This window comes from Haemorhous mexicanus, chromosome 4, assembly GCF_027477595.1.
Source record: "Haemorhous mexicanus isolate bHaeMex1 chromosome 4, bHaeMex1.pri, whole genome shotgun sequence".
Lineage (NCBI taxonomy): Eukaryota > Metazoa > Chordata > Aves > Passeriformes > Fringillidae > Haemorhous > Haemorhous mexicanus.
The window spans coordinates 13,562,330-13,574,496 of NC_082344.1; the positions used below are offsets into that span (position 1 = coordinate 13,562,330).

General features: G+C 42.0%; 1 pseudogene; it reads right to left on the reverse strand.

The window, feature by feature from the left end:
* Window positions 1-6,707: 6,707 nt before the first annotated feature.
* LOC132326112 (uncharacterized) lies at window positions 6,708-9,322 on the reverse strand (annotated as a pseudogene).
* Between the last annotated feature and the right edge of the window lie 2,845 nt (window positions 9,323-12,167).

Consider the following 12,167-nt stretch of genomic DNA (forward strand, 5'->3'; position numbering starts at 1 on the left):
ATAAAGGAATGAATGGCAGAGAGAATTCTCGCGATAAGAAGGGTGGTTACCATGACAGGCAGGGGAGGGGGGAGCAGCTCTAACAGGGAGAAAGCATTGTGAGGGAAGTACATGGTGGGGAACCGAATACCCCGAACCATTATTGAGTTACAAAAGGAATAACTGATTCTAAAAACACACAATGCCACACACCAGAATGCCTAATTATCTTGAAAAATGCTTTGCTATATCTCATTATGTGGATGTGTCTCTCTAGCTCCACTTTGAGCTTCTTGATCTTTCATCTACGGGATGAGATCCAATTTAGCTTTGCAAGGATATAGCCTTTCCAAACCATATATTTTATCTTCTGTATTCTTACAAGTACATTTCTACTGCAGGGACCAGTTTGGAAGATCCTAGTTGTTTCATTTCTCAGATATGTTGCTGCATTAAATAGCTCTTCTTTGAAGTTTTTTCCCTGCTCAAGTATAGGGTCAGTGCTGAAATGATTGTGATGCTAACTCCTTATGATATATTCTGCCGGCTTACAGAGTATGCAGCAAAGTTTTCTCTTCTTCTGAGGACATTCTACTCTTTTGATGAGAAATGCTGAAGGTCTGACTTCAGTTGCAAAGGTCACTGATTGACAGATTGCAAAATTGTTAAGTCTAGTAAGAGCAGGAAAAGCGTGCTCCTGCTGTGTATGTAAATGTCGTGTCAGCTGCTGTTGGGATAAAAAGCATGAGCATAAGCAAAGATATCTGCATGGATAGAAAAGAAACAAAGAAGATATTTGTTGTGATTTCTGCACTAAGGAGCAAGAAGAAGCATGAAGCGCTAATTTCAGTGGCTAAGACAATATCATCCTTGGGCCTGTTCTCTTCAACATCTTTGGAACGACCTGGACTCGGCACTTGAAGGAATATTAAGCACGTTTGCCAGAGACACTACATTGGGAGGAGCTGTGAACTAACTCCCTTGAGGCCAGTGAGACCCTGCAAGAGAGATCTGGACAAATAAGAGAGATGGGCATTTATGGCAGGCCAGGAGTCTATGCACAAATCATGAAAGGGGCTGTTGTATTTTCCAGCATCAGTCTCATGACATGGGTATGACAGTGGGAAGATGCCAGCAGCTCACATCCAGCAGCAGACAAAGAACTTGATGTTACAACTTCCTTGAAAAGTTTTTTGACCAATCCCACAAAGCAAAAGCATATTGACAGTAGTTCTATCCAATCCCTATAAGCACACATACCTTTGGTTAAAAGAATGCTTGCTTCTTTTGAATACAAGACCTGCTTGTAAGCCTTAAGATACAATGCAAAGAGCTCCATTATTAAGCTTAGAACTTCCTAACATCTGGCTGGATATACTTTGCTGTAGCTTAGGGAGTTCTTCTGGTCAAGCGTTAATACACAGGCCATTGTTCTATTTGTCCTTACTTCTCTACTTCTTCTATCATTTTTCTGCTGACAAACCTTATGACTACTGCTTAGCTCCAATCACAGTTCTGCTGTCTCTGAGGCCTGCCTTTTGCAGCTTTCCCAAAATCCTCTGTTTTCAAGGATTCCCACAGGCAATCCCCGACCATATGGAGTTGTACGAGAGTGAGTGCTGGATTCAGCAGCTGGGACTGGGCAATCGTGGTGCGTGTGTGTATATACTAGGGAGCCAGAGGCTGGAGAGAAGCAGTGCAGAAAGGAACCCAGGCTCCTGGCCAATGGCAAGCTGAATGTGCATCAGCAGTGCCCTGGCCTGATGCACCCCAGGAGAGCCAAGCCTGTCCTGGGGTGCATCAGGCACAGTATCACCAGCAGGGCAAGGGAGGGCATTGTCCTGCTCTGCTCTGCTCTGTTCTGCTCTGCTCTGCTCTGGGGCGGCCTCACCTTGAGTGCTTGGGGGCAGCTTTTGGTGCCACAATGAAAAAAGGCATGAAGGTATTAGAAAGTTCACGAATGAAATTTACAAGGACAGAGCTCAAGGAAATGGCATGCCGCTGAGTCAGGGGAGGGTATCAGGAAAAAGTCTTTTAACCAGAGGTTGGCTGGGTTGGAAGAGTCTCTCCAGGGAGTGGTCACAGCATCACGCCTATCTAAAGTTTAGGAAGCTTTTGGACATTGCTCTCAGGCATCTGGTGTAATTCTTGGGGAAGGTCCCATGAAGGGCCAGAAGTTGGACTTGATGCTCCTGACGGGCTCCTTCCATTTCAACTGATTCTACGACTCTATGGTTCTGTTCTGGCCACTCAAGGTATATTGCTTGGTCTCACCAGATTTTGACCTGCTCATGTTGGTCGGAATTTGTCACTACTGCCTAATGATATTTACCACGAAAGACAAAGTGCCTTTTCGCAATTTTCTCAAGAAAGTTGAACACGCACCCCAGAATCCTAAAAATGTCTTTTCCTTGAAACAGCATTGTCTCCTGCCCAGTATTCTTTCCAGATCTTAAGGAGAAAGAAGGCAAAATGAGGGGATGTTTTACAATGAAGCACTGTCAATTTTCCGGACCTTTAGCAGTCTATTTGTACTTCCACTATTCTTTTCTATAAAATCATGGTTTTGTAGAGCATGTCATTTTCTAGCAAAACACATTTTTGCAACTGAGCCCATCAGTCTCTGTGAGAATATATGGTCAAAAGCCCAAAACATATGAATAGGCAGTGGCAAGTGAGGGGAAAAAAAGAGTATGGAAAGCAGCTCCATGATACTAAAGTGAGACAAGAAGAAGGAGGAGGAGGTGTTCCAGTTGACAGAGCAAAGAATCCCCTGCAGTCCCTGGAGATATCCTAGTGAAGCAGGTTGTCTCCCAGCAGCCCCTAGAGAACCATGGAGGAATACATACCTACAATGCAGCTGGTGAAGGGCTCCATGCCATAGGAGGTGAAAGTGCCTTGAAGGAAGCTGCAGCTTGTGGAGGGAGGGCCAGAAAAGCATCCTTGACCTCTTCTTTAGTGGAAGAGTATGTGCAAATGTTCAACAGCTGCTAACTCTAATCTATCCTCTTTCCAGTTCTTGTCATAGGTAAGTAGGACAACACAAGAATTAGAAGCCTAAATTGTTTTGCCTGAGGCTCCCATTCTCTCTGCCACTCCCTTAAAATTTACTTTGAGATGAAGTAAAACTCATGATCAAGTTCCTAAGGCTTGATGGTCAGGCTTCTCAGAAAACAGGGAGTGCAAAGAACTCTTATCACTTCCATTTTTTTTCATAGAACTAAAAAAGTTAAATTACTGTTTTCTAAGAACTTAGGAAAATCAACTGGTAGAGGTGGTGAGAGTGAAGAGTATAATTAAGCTGGAAAGAGACTATCACGTAGCTACCTCATCTGCATATAAGTTTTTACAAGGAACTCTAGACTTTTAAACAGACTTAGGACACAAGAGTTATCTCTGGGAATGTTTTAGTGTGTATAGAACATTCATATTTAAATAGCTCAATCTGTTTTACCGTTATGACTGACGTTTTAAATTATATTTGAAAATAAATATTTGTGATTCAGATCTTTTCCAGTTCTAAAGCATTTCAGTTTTTGAGAGTTTTTGCTGTCTCCTGAAGGCAGGAAAATAGTCTTGGAACCAATACTGTTAGGGTTGAGGAACACATAATCACGAGAAATGATTATATGCAGGTGCTTTTATTGAAGAGCTCTGGGTGTCAGGGGTAAAGACCCAAATCTGACTCCGACATAGGTTCGGGATGGATATGCTTTTATATTCTATCGTTATATAACTTTTATGTTAATTATTAAACTTACATTGTTCTATTGTATACATAGATTTCAGCCAAGCATGGCCAGCTTAGACTAGGAACATACAGTTTCTCATTGTTCTTCTTATGATTATACAATAATTATTTTAATCACAAAACAATCATTTCAGCTAGCAATTATACTACTTACGCAGGTAAAACACAAGGATTAACATTTCAGAGTTTATCTTAGCATTTTCCAGGGCACCACTATCATTATCCCCCCTTTGAAAGCATTTTCTCTTCACTATAGGTGTAAATGTTTTCACTTGATACAGTCCTTTACTTCTCAATTTATCTTTGATGTTCTTCAAATCCAGGGTTGATGTAAAATTTGTCGTGGATGCTATCACGGGCCGGAGAACCAGAAGATAGTGGGCGTGGATCTCATGTCAGTGCCTTTATTATTTTCTGGTTCCAGAAGTTTTCTTCTGTATTTCTCTCCTTAAAATGCTGTAAACTAACCAAATTGCTAAGAATACAATTAGTAAGATTATCACACTCTCAATGATAGATTTAATCCATGAACTGACATTCCACTCTAACCCTTTAAAGATTTTTCCTAATCAGCTTGCAGTCAAATCTTTTTGCTCTTCTTATGCTTCATGCTCTATTTGTTTCAACTGATTGATGTCATATTCTACATCTGCAGTTACATTTGGGATGTGAACGCAGCAATGATCAACTCGTCTCTTTAAAAATCCACATACTCCATGCTCCTTCAGGAGTAACAAATCTAAGGCTAATCGATTTTGCAAAGTCATTTTTGTGGTGGCTTGTAATTGTACGTTTAATTTTTAAATCTTTCCCGGGTGATTCTTGCTAGTCTATCTACTTGGCCTGTAAGTTTGTACAGCATCTCTCTATTCTGATAGTTTGCTATAGGACCGAGTAAAGACTTTAGGGCCCACCTAAGTTTCACTCCACTAGAGGGTTCTTGCCAAGTGTCATCTGGATTTTTGTTGTCTAGAACTTCTCGTCTTGCTCTTATCTGCAGAAGTTCATGTTTTCCATTAAATGGGGACTTTTTCCAAATTGGACATAAGGTTGGGAGGCCCAAAGTAATTTCCTTTACTTTCCCATCTACAGGCAGATGTGTTGTCCAGGTACCATCGCTTGTTACCCATACAAATTGTCCTGGACTTTTAATTGTACTCTTGGTACATCCTATAATCACTTTATAATTCATTTTGCCTTGTTTATGTTTGATCTCTCTGCAAGCACAACCAATCTGTAGGGCTATTGCCAGGGGTGGTATCTGTTTTATCGCTGCATCATCAGAAGGGCAGTCATAAGTTTTATTGCATGCCCACTAACTTACTTTGTCTGCCCACGTTCTGCTACTAGTGGCAGTGTATGTTACTGCTGGATCTGTTTCACTCTCAGAACTTTCCCACTTAATACACCAAGGGGTGTTTGCCATATATTGGAATTTTTGAAGTATACTCACAGACTACGCACTGTCCTAAGGCTCTATCTGATCTTTCTGATCTTCGGCCTCTCACTTCCATACCAGAGTAGTTTCTGTAACATTTTCTATGATCTTTTTATAATGTGGCAAATAGCATTGCCATTGTGTGATGCCTCCTGACTGTCTCAAAGGGGTTCCTAGTATGCCATCACTTAGAATACAGTCTTTCTGGCTCATAGGTCTCATCTATGTTCTTACTTTCTCCCAAGTTTCTTTGACTACCTGTCTCGGTTCAAGTACCAGTTTGCATGCAATTGTTTTGTTCTTTTGTATTTCAGGTAGTTTTGATGTTATGATTCCTCAATTTACCGGATCTCCTGCTGCCTTAGGTATTGGCAGACAGGCAGTTATTTTACTGCTGTTTTGTATTTTGGCAAAATCTTTGACTAATCTAATCATTACATTCTCAGCTCGAACTGCGTTAGAAATTTTTATCACTTGTGTTTCTGCCTCTCTCTTCATTCTAGAATGAAGAGTGGTTAGTTGATCTTTATGCATTCCACATCTCAAAGACATTAATGACCATAATATTAGCACAATTACTAATAGCATTCTCAAAGTAATTAAACACATCTTATCTGCAGTCTTGGTTCCACAGTTTACACAGTCTGTGATCCAGGATGGACTTTCTTCACTCGGGTATAGTGAATCCAGGGGTCCACACCGGCTACTTTCACTGCTGTAAAGGTGGTCAGCAGTACCTGATAGGGTCTATTCTACTTTTCTTTCAGCGGTTCTTCATTCCAGTTTTTAATGTACACCTCGTCTCCTGGAAGTATGTTATGAACTGGGTTCTCGAGAGTTATTGGTCTATTCCACACGAGGATGCTCCGGAGCCGAGCTAAAGCTTTCCCAAGAGACATAACATAATTATACACTTCCTGTTTTCCTGTAATGTGTACATTAGGGTTTGGCTCAGGAGATTTATATGGTTTCTCATACAATATCTCATAAGGACTGACTGACATCCCGCTCTTAGGTTTTATCCTAATCCTCAACAGTGCTATTGGCAAAGCCTGGGGCCACTGCAGCTTGGCTTCTTGGCATATTTTACTGATTTGCCTTTTTAATGTCTGATTCATCCTCTCTACTTGTCCACTTGACTGGGGTCTCCACGGTGTGTGGAGGTCCCAAGTTATCCCCAGCAATCTACTTACTTCTTTTACTACTGTAGCTATGAAATGGGGCCCCCTATCTGATGATACTCCTAGGGGTACCCCAAACCTGGGAATAATTTCCTGTAGTAACCACTTAACTGTTTCTTTTGCTTGGTTTGTGCGACAGGGAAGGGCTTCTGGCCATCTGGAAAATGTGTCAACCCCTACTAACAGGTATTTGTATCCTCGAGTTCTTGGCAATTCTACGAAATCTACCTGCCAATAATCTCCTGGCTCTATTCCTATCCGAATTCTTCTTAGCTGTGCCTGTTGCCTAGCCACTGGGTTGTTTTTCAAGCAGACATGGCATTTTGACATGACTGATTTTGCCATTGTTAACATCCGTACCGAAATAAATTCTGCTTTAGCAATTTTACCAATGCCTCTGCGCCTCAATGACATTCGTTATGTTTAATTTGTAGAACTTCTCTCATTATCAAGGGGGGTACCACTATTTGTCCTTGTGCAGTCAAATACCATCCTTCCTAGTTCTTTTGTGCATTCAGTAAACGTGCCAGTCTCTCATCTTCTACTGAATATCTTGGTTTTGGAGGCAGATTAAACTGGGATATATTGAGCTTTGAAGATATCAATGCCATTGTTGTTTGCACCTCTCGAGCAACTTGTCGGGCTGCCCAGTCTGCCTTTCGATTTTCTTCACAGATTTTGGAGCTTTCTGATTGGTGTGCTTTACAATGTATAATTGCCACTTGCTCAGGTTTTTGTACTGCTTTTATCAGTTGCAGGACTGCCTCTTGGTGTTTAATGTGTGTACCTCGAGAAGACAATAATCCTCTTTCTTTCCACAGTGCTCCGTGTACATGCACTACCCCAAAGGCATATTTTGAGTCAGTCCATATATTTACCTTTTTCCCTTCACTTAATTCTAGTGCTCTGGTTAGAGCAACCAGTTCTGCCTTCTGGGCAGATGTATTTGGTGGTAATGCCTTTGCTTTCACTACTGTGCTGACTGTTGTTACTGCATATCCAGCGTATCTGGTTCTGTTTTCCACCAAGCTGCTCCCATCTGTAAATAGCTCCCACTCCGGCTGCTCTAGCGGGACGTCTTTCAAGTCTTCTCTTGCTGAATAAGTGTACTCTATTACCTCTACACAGTCATGTTCCAATGGGCTTTCTTCAGTTGTGGTACCTAGGAACAAAGCTGGATTCAAAAGGTTAGTTTTTAATGTGACATCATCTTGCTCAGTCAGGACTACCTGGAATTTTATCATCCTGCTTGGAGATAGCCAATGGCCCCCCTTCTGTTCTAAGACAGTGGTTACCATGTGTGGTACATAGACATCTATGTGTCTTCCCATAGTAAGCTTCCTGGCTTCTTGTATCAGCATCACGGTGGCTGCGACCGCCCGCAGACACGGAGGCCACCCCGCACTTATGTTGTCAAGTTGTTTGGAAAAGTAGCCCACCGGCCTTTTCCAACTTCCCAGACGTTGGGTCAGGACTCCTAGTGCTAGGCATAGCCTTTCATGTACAAACAGCTGAAAATCTTTAGACAGATCAGGTAACCCTAATGCTGGAGCAGTCGTCAGTGCCTCTTTTAGTTTTAGGAAGGCTTCCTTCTGTGGCTTGCCTCAGGTGAATGGCTGCTTCTTCTGAGCTTCGTACAGGGGTTTCGCAATCAGTCCATCGTCCATGATCCACAAGCGACACCATCTTGCCATCCCGAGGAAGACTCGCAGCTCATGTAAGTTCTGGGGCTCTGGAATAGCACAGATAGCTTGGATACGGTTAGTACCTAGTTTTCGTTGCCCTTGTGAAATTTCACATCCCAGGTAGATCACAGTCTGTTGGGCAATTTGTGCCTTTCCTCTGGATACTTGGTAACCTCCCATTCCCAGTGAATTTAAAATCTCAATGGTTACCTTTATACAGGTTGCTTTTTCTTCTGTAGCTATTGGTATATCATCAACATACTGCAACAATAGGTATTGGTCTCTTGGTACTTGCCCATTTTTGGTCCAAATTTCCAGCTCCTTTGCCAGTTGGTTTCCAAATAAAGTCGGACTGTTCTTAAATAGTTGTGGTAATCGTGTCCAGGTGAGCTGGGTCTTTCTTCTGTTGCCTGGGTTTTCCTACTCAAAGGCAAACAGTTTCCTACTTTCTTTGTCAAGGGGAATGCAGAAAAAGGCATCTTTTAAATCAATTACAGTAAACCATTTATAGATCTCCTTTACGGATGTTAGCAATGTGTAGGGATTTGTTACCACTGGATAAATGTCTTTTGTTATTTTATTTATTGCTCTCAAATCCTGCACTAATCTATATTCTCCATTTGGTTTCTTTACTGGAAATATTGGTGTGTTAAATTCTGATTCACATTCTTCTAAAATTTGGTACTTCAAGAATTTCTCAATAGTCTTTACTATTCCTTGCCGTGCTTCTGGTTTTATGGGATACTGTTTGATTTGTACAGCTCTTGCCCCTTCCTTTAATTCTACATGCACTGGTTGTGCCAATTTAGATTTCCCTGGTATATCCATTTCCCATACAGAAGGAATCACTGCATCATCTACCTTCCTAGGGATAGAGGGAACTGGTTTTTCTTTGATCATTAAAATCTGTCCCGTCTTTGATTCAGGTATTTTCATTACAAGTTCCCCGTTTTCAAAGGTTATTACCGCATCAAGTTTCGCCAGCAGATCCCTCCCTAAAAGCGGAATTGGACACTCAAGTACATATAGGAATTCATGCGTTGAAGTCTTGTTCCCAAAGCACAAATCTAGGGGTTGCAAGAATGGCCGATTTTCCTCCTTCCCTGTAGCCCCAACTATTGTTGTTTGCTTATTTCCAATTTTTCCTTGTAGATCATTCAGCACAGAGTAGGTAGCTCCAGTATCCACTAGAAATTTGACTTCCTTATGCCCTAGCTGTATAGTTATGACAGGTTCTTTAACCTGTTTTACGGGTTCCATGTCTAGTCAGCAATTATATTCACCTAACACCATTGCCTTGGCAATGTTTTCCTGCTGGAACTGATTGCCCTGGTGAAACCGGTTGTTTGGCTTGTTTGGGCACTCTCTCTTCCAATGCCCCTCTCGCTTGCAATACGCACATTGATTTAGGCTTAACCCTTGCATAACTGGTCCTCTACCACAACTACCTCCGCCACGTCCCCCGAAACTTGGGTTCCCTTTTTCTTCTACTACTGCCAAAGATTTTGCTGCTGCCCCCCACCAGCTTCTCTTTCGCAATTATTATACACCCTCCAGGCCACCCTCAGGATTCTGAGTTTTCATAACTATTTTCACTACTCATGCTACCTTACCAGGACCTTCTCTATAAGTTCTAGCTGACCGCCTCTAAATAATTAAATCTGCAGGAAAAAAGGCACTTCTACAAACACTGACCCCTCCACTCCCACACCTTGTCGCAAGGGAGCAATCACAGTCCATTTTTGTCTGCCTATGTCTTTTCTTTCTACAACCAGGGCAAGCACCGACCGGCTTCAGGTTCTGTGGGCCACTGGGATCGCTGATTCATTACCATCACCATCTTTTTCACCTGCATCCCTCTCCCTCCTTTCTATCATAGCCAGGCTTTGCCCAACTTTCGAGGAAGAGGAATCAGGTGATGATGGGAGAGGAGGATAAAGAGAGAAAGGTGTACTACATGAGACAGGCTTAGGATCAGATGAGGTAGGGGCAGGCAGTGGGACAAGGACAGATGAAGCAGGTGGATAGGGTAAGGTTCTCTTAGTCTTATTAGAGCTACCTGTAAATCAATATCTGTATAATTTTCCCTATTCAATGCCAAATGTTTTAGAAAATGTTTCTCGCAAACTCCACACTTATCATTTGCAGATGTTCTAACCACCATTAATCTACATTCATCCGGCCATTCTGGCTTTCCCGCAAATAGAAAAACAAATCAACATATGAAACCTCATCCATTGTGGGGTGGTTTTTTTTGGTTTTTTTTTTTTTCCTTCTTGCTTACGAAACAACATTAAGTGTGAAATACTGTTATATTGCAAAGTCCCGTATTTTGGCTATTTTTCACCATTCTCCAAGACACATTCTGGCCAGCATGTATTACAGTAATTAATCAACTTAGCTTTACATAATTCTTCCCCAAAATTACCCTGTTTCCAATGTGCTATTAAGCACCCCAATGGAGAAGTTTGTGGAATAGAGGCATTGCTGCCCAAAATTCCTTTGAGCTTCTCCAACCAAAAATACCAAAGCCGAACCAGCAACGCTTTCGCTATTGTCTTACGGACGGCGCCTAGGCAATACCACCAGGAATTCCTTAGCCCAACCAAGCGTAGCTTTCGCTCCGTCTTACTGGCAGGCACCCAAACCAAAATAAAAGCACCTTACCTCTCTCCAGGGGACGTTGTGAGCGGCAGAAGCGGTCGTGGCCGATGGGCTCCTCGAGAATCCCTCGGTGCCGGCTGGAGCATGATCGAGTCGCGAACTCGCTCAGCAGCACTCACAGGGTCCCATCTGGGTCGCCAATACTTGTTAGCGTTGAGGAACACATAATCACGAGAAATGATTATATGCAGGTGCTTTTATTGAAGAGCTCTGGGTGTCAGGGGTAAAGACCCAAATCTGACTCCGACATAGGTTCGGGATGGATATGCTTTTATATTCTATCGTTATATTACTTTCATGTTAATTATTAAACTTACATTGTTCTATAGTATACATAGATTTCAGCCAAGCATGGCCACCTTAGACTAGGAACACAGAGTTTCTCATTGTTCTTCTTATGATTATACAATAATTATTATAATCACAAAACAATCATTTCAGCTAGCAATTATACTACTTACGCAGGTAAAACACAAGGCTTAACATTTCAGAGTTTATCTTAGCATTTTCCAGGGCGCCACTTTCAATACTGAAACAAACTAGATGGAAAAATTAGTTTTCCTCATTCTTTTCTGTCTATTCTAAGAGGCACAACAGCAAAACCACTGCTATGAGTCTGAGTTGCCCTACCACTCACGGATGACAACCTTGTAGTGACTAGTCTATTATTTGCACACATTTCTGATGCTGCTTGGTAAACATTGTGCAGAAAGATCTGTAAACAATTTTCACGGAAAGACATTCCTGAATTGCTTCACTTATCTCTGAAGCAGAGAACTAAGCTGGCACTCTACTTCTGAGATCTTGCTGTGCTCGCCCACAAACCCATTTCCTTCAAATGCATTTTACTTTCAACCAAAGCACTTCATTACTTCATGAGGTAATCTCTTGTTCTTAATGTTCTGGGGATTGCTTTAAAACTGTAAGCACATATTCTAGTAAGAAGGTAGAACATCTGTCTTAAGTAGTATACATCACTTGGCTTTGGTTCATGCATCATAACATCAGCACGGAAGGTCATTTACAACCAATAGATGGGTTGGGGTAATAGGCCACACGTTTAGGAATCTTTCTCCAATTAATTTTACTTTAAAATTTGGCTCCTAGCATTTCAAGTGTGTCTTTATTGAAACAATCAACTATTTATTACCTGTACCACAATGAAGCACAATCAGCAGTGCTTGTGCATCCTTCAACAAGTCCAAGAAGAAGAATGGTCTGAGCCCCCAGTGTAGCTCAGGGAGCCTGTCATCAAGCCAGAGTCCTCCAGGCATCTTCTCAGCCTGGAGAAGAGCAGACTCTGAGCAAATGTTAGAGCAGTCCTCCAGTATCTGAAGGCAGCCTAGCAGAAGGAGGCAGATGAGCTACACAAGGGCATGGAGCGATAGGAAAAGTGTTGATGGCTTTAAAACCTGAAGAGTATATGTTTCCTTTGGGTATTGGGAAGAAATTCCTTGCCAGGAGGCTGG